The sequence below is a fragment of the Lissotriton vulgaris genome, chromosome 3_1, assembly GCF_964263255.1.
Source record: "Lissotriton vulgaris chromosome 3_1, aLisVul1.2, whole genome shotgun sequence".
NCBI lineage: Eukaryota > Metazoa > Chordata > Amphibia > Caudata > Salamandridae > Lissotriton > Lissotriton vulgaris.
In genome coordinates this window covers 1802657707-1802662990 of record NC_141689.1, presented here as the reverse complement: position 1 = coordinate 1802662990, position 5284 = coordinate 1802657707, and the positions used below count along the sequence as shown (strand labels likewise).

General features: G+C 40.0%; 1 long non-coding RNA gene across 1 annotated transcript; it reads right to left on the bottom strand.

Annotated features, from left to right (window-relative positions):
- Positions 1-2968: 2968 nt before the first annotated feature.
- Positions 2969-3771, bottom strand: LOC147728463 (uncharacterized). Its single transcript, XR_015309558.1, has 3 exons — positions 3717-3771; positions 3130-3227; positions 2969-3036 (listed from the first exon to the last, which is right to left on the bottom strand). It is a non-coding gene; the product is annotated as an uncharacterized LOC147728463 (long non-coding RNA).
- Between the last annotated feature and the right edge of the window lie 1513 nt (positions 3772-5284).

The following is a 5284-nucleotide window of genomic DNA, read 5'->3' as shown; positions in this document are numbered from 1 at the left end:
CATTCCTGCCCATTTCCCTTTCACGCAGGGCAGCAAGGTGGCTTGCTGAGTTGTTCTGAGTGAACGTTTGATAAATGTTCGCCTGAGAGTTCCTGGTGGTGTTTTGGTTTTGAATTCCAGCCGGATTGCCTGGTTGCCAGAAGAGCTCCTGGCCATTTGTGTTCATTTTTTCACAGCTGACATGACCAACAGTATGTATTAAGTTCACATGGTACTGGTTTTCACTGCTGGATCAAAGGCGATCCGCCATTCTGCACAGTTCTCCTTAGAAAAGGCAGGAGTCATACAAATATTCTGCCTCTCCTTTTTCATATATAAAAAAATAAAACAGTTATCTGTTGATTTCAAATATACCCTGTAAAGACTTCATTAACGAGTATTGCTTAGTTGAAAGGAACTGCATCATTTGTGACAACATAATAACTTTCCATATTTCAATGTGGTAATAACAATCTTTTTTATTATACACTTGGTGGTTGCAAACTACTGTGCTCATTTCTTAAAAAATTAAAACCAACGCTACATTTCCTCAGCAGATACGAGAATTTCCAAAGGGTAACATATAAAATCAAATCAGTGTATGATGTTGCAGTTCTATTTTTCAGTCACAATTTCTCCAATTTGATCATCTCTTGTTTCCTGAGAATCCTCAAGCACTGCTGTCATACCCTTTGAAGTATCTTTATTTTAGTGTGTGTCGTTTTGGTCATAGTTTGCAGCACGTGCAGATTCCAATCAATGTCCAGATTGGTTCTATCCCATCTAGTATTCCTCCATTCTGTCATGTGGGGAAGCAAAAACACACTTCTCTTAATTTAATCGTATTTCCCCTCATTTCAGGACTATTGCATGTGCCACCTGCATATCACATTCTTAAAGGGCAAAAGACAAACATTGTCTTTTATAATCTTCTGTGGGGTTTCCACCTTACCTTTTCTGTGGTCACTTCACCGGGGATACAATCGTGGCTGTATTCCAGAATTGGCAGGGATCACTCTAATAAGGCCCAGGGTACCGGTGCTAATACTTTGCACTTATTCTAGACTATTTGTGTTATGCATTGCCTTCCAAGTCTTTTTGGCTCCTATGAGTTTTGTCTTCTGCTTCTTGCTGGGGAGATTCGTTCTTGATCAATATGGCCCGTGATTGCCTGACTCCCTAATCATTTGTGCTTTAGTGGATGTTTCTTGGTGAAGAGGACTCACCTCATGGTACTTTGAACGGATGCCTCAGCAGCCTGCAGCCCTGCATGTTGAATTATTTTCATTCAGGAATACTTTTTGTCACTACAGTTTTTGGTTTGTGCCTTCTGCTCTTTTGGTGCTTTGCTTTCGTCTGTAAATCCACTCTTCTGGGGAATGTTTAATTCCCCCGAAATGTGGCTTAGTGTGGCTTGGTGTGACTGTCTACTGTGGCCTTTGGTTTGAGGGTCATTGATTAATGCTTGCCATCCTGGCTGGAAGTCGCGGATGACTGCTGAAGGATGTTGGCTGAAGACTTGACACTGCTTTCTAAACCCTACTAATGTAGGGACTGTGTCCCAGAAAAAAGAACTACATGTAAAGGCTCAGATTTCTTACTGGTAATTATATGGATTAATTCTCCTCCTTGGTATCCAGGGCAATCTGTGTCTGTAAAACATAGTGGTACTACTTTGATATTGCAGTGTTTAATTTGAAGACAAGCAAGGAAGTCCCACAGTTGGCCCGGATTGGGTGGTGTGACCTTATAAATGCCCAAACTTATATTTTTACAAATACCAATCACACATTGTCATATGTAAGATCTAATCAAGGTTATATCAGCTAATGGAGCGGCCAGCATTTAGACACAAGAGAATCAGAATGTTTTTGGTGCTCTTACAGTCTTGCAGTATTAATCAAATTCTAAAAAGGACAGGACATGTAGATTTAGAAAAATATAACAATGTATATTTATTTCAAGAGTCATTCGCAAAACACAAATGGATAAAAACAGTTTATACAATAGCTAGATTAAAAACAGAATAAAAATACAATAGTATGTACTTCAAGGCGAAAAATCCATTCATACGAAATATAAACACAACATTTTATTACAAGAACAGGGGTCGACGCGGCGTTTCGGTTTTTGGAGAGATGATTAAAAACCTTCTTCAGGACCAAGTTCTAGAAAGAAACATATAATTACTTTTTTTGCGTGTGACAGGTATCGAGTATATATACAAAGCATTTTCTCTACTTATTTTGTCCTAAAACAACTCCTGACTGTTATAGAGACAGAGCACTACATTTCTATTCACAGCTGTTTTGTTGTACAAAACTAAGCAATCTTATTGGTATTTGTAAAAAAACTGGTTGATTCCAGGGCATGTCACTAGTGGGTATAAGAGATAGAGATAATAGTATCTCTCCAGCAAGACTAACAATAATTACATGAAAAAATTCGAATGATTCCGATGAGTCATAATGCTCTCAACTCTCATTATTGTTTGTTCACATGGTTATGGGAGGCTCATGTCTCTAACCCAAGATAAATATTTGGTGAGGTTGGTTTACCTTAATCATATGAAGCTCTCGTCCCGATTGATCCGGGGAGGCTGGCTTCCCAAGTGTAATCTATTGGGTTTCAACAGGACTGTATGCTGCTAGGTCTGCACATAATTATAAATTATAAATCCTGTGGGAGAATGGATTTGAAAAGCTTGCGTTAGATTAGGCAAACTAATGGAGATGGGAGGCTCATGTCTCTAACCCAAGATAAATATTTGGTGAGGTTGGTTTACCTTAATCATATGAAGCTATCGTCCCGATTGATCCGGGGAGGCTGTCTTCCCAAGTGTATTCTATTGGGTTTCACCAGGACTGTATGGTGCTAGGTCTGCACATAATTATAAATTATAGATCCTGTGGGAGAATGGATTTGAAAAGCTTGCGTTAGATTAGGCAAACTAACTAGAATAATGGGCTTGGTAATAAGTAATAGCTACCTTGTATTTTCTTCTAAAGAAGTTGATTTGGTAGAAGTAGGAGCCACCGATATATGTATATCAAAGAGCTGAAAAATAGTGAGATGTATTCAATCTCTATTTTTACAGTTTTAACTCAGTGTTCTGAACACGGCGGGGGGCTAAAATAGTGTATGACTTACCCAGATATTTAATTCCTGGCTCATCAAGCAAGTATCGCCTTTTCCATTTGGCACTGTCTTTATAAGCGCTATCTTATATAAATGCGCTGCTTCTTACACTGCGAAATGAACAAAATGGATGGGTAGTTTATAGATTAATACTGACATTTTACTTGTTATGCTACAATTATGTCTTTTTAGTCTTTACTGCAATTACACGTTTTAACTGCTGTGTTAATGGTAGCTACAGCTAGTTTATTTAGCCATTGGTTGGTGCAGTTGTTACAAAGCCCTGAACGTTTAAAAAGCCTGTGCTGGTTGATTTAGCCATTGAGCGAGTAGGCGGGCGAGTTCTCTCTTGTGATAGCACCGCAGTGCCTGGTCTGTCACTCACGGCATAGTAGATTAGGGCACAGTGGTTCGTTTTCCTGCCAACCCGCTTTTTCTGTATACATAGCTAGGTTGCCGGTAGCTGCCGAATGGATACACTATGTCCTTTCATATCCTAGCTAGAACAAGTTAGCTCGGGTGACGGGAATAGCAGGGGAATCGCGGCGGTTCCTGCTTCATGTATTCGAAAGCGGCGCGGTCGGTTCAAAGGGGCTTACCTGGTGCTCGTAATCCGGCCTCCCTGCTCCTACTTCAAACGTCCTTCCGGGATCTGTGATCAAGTGATATATAACAGAAGGGGCCTTCGGTGTAGTTCTTATACACCGGCGTCTGTCATTGGGCGGCAAGTACCTCTCATTTGATTGGTACTCGGGTGATCACGTGTCCGCCTGCTTTGTTTACCTTTTGCCGTTTTTTTAAATATTTTGTTTTATCGACCTCCTATCTCATGTGCTGACGGTTCAGACTGCTCATTAAACTATGCCGAATTTGCACACACCCATCAGGGTTTTATAGTAAATTAAAACGTTTATTATATTTGCATCATAATTAATTGTAAAAAGAGTGCAACGATTTTAACTCTACACACCATATAGATATCAGCAATTGGGGTGTGGGGGTCGACATAAAGAAAGGGGGGGAGATGTCTGGAAGTGAAGCATGGGCTTTGTTCTTACAACCTATTAGTGGAAATTAGGTGTATCTAAATATATATTGGGGAAAGCTCCACGTAGGTGTACAGGTGTTACAGACCCCATGTTGTTTTTAATGATAAGTAAAGATGCTCTTACGGCCAACTAGTAAAGTTTTTAAGTATATTTTTGGCGGCTATTGATGGAGGCTATTATTTAGATTGGTACCCATCTACACTTATTTTTTCAGACTATCCTCTCCCAGTCTTCCCTACTATTTAGACCGATACGGACACTATTACATCTGGACATGTAAAATTGTTCCCGTCTTTTTCTTTTCTGTGTCAAGTTACCACCTCTAGTATTGAGAGTTACGTGTTCGACACAACACCACCGCAGGTCGGTGAGCTTATGTTTAGCAGTTTTCCAGTGCTCAGTAAGAGGAGCCCCTATTTTGTTGGTACGTAAGGCCGACCTATGTTCATTAAGTCTGACCCTTACTTCTCTAGAGGTTTCTCCTATGTAAACCAAGTTACATGGACAGGTGATGAGGTATATTACACTTTTTGTGCGACAGTTCATGAAACTTGTCGGTTTGATAACGGAATCTTTGATCGTAACTATGTCACCGCGGATGATGTCTTTGCAATTATTGCACCCTGAGCAGGGAAATGTCCCTGTAGGTAGGGGTGCGTTGTTGATACAAGGTTGGCATGTAGTATTCATTTCCCTGTATGTGTGAACTAAGCTATTCTTGATTGTATGGTTTCTTCTGTAAGAAAAACGAGGTTTAGGCAGTGTATTGTGTTGTTTGTCTGTGATGAGGTGCCAGTTCCTATTGATAATGTTCTTCAATTTGTTGCTTATTGCATTATAGTTGGTAACAAAGGCAATTGGTTGAGGTGTTTCTTCTTCTTGTGTCTTTGGTAGGAACAAATTATCACGGTTGTAGTATTTGGCACGCTTATATGATTGCCTTATCAATCTTTTTGGGTACCCTCGCTCTAAAAATTTAATTTTGAGAGTCTCCGCATGTCTTTCAAAATCGTGCATTGTGGTACAGTTTCTCTTCAATCGTAAGAACTGTCCAAATGGGATGTTGTTTATTTGGCTCGGAGGGTGGTTGCTGTTGTGGTGCAACATTGTGTTCCTGT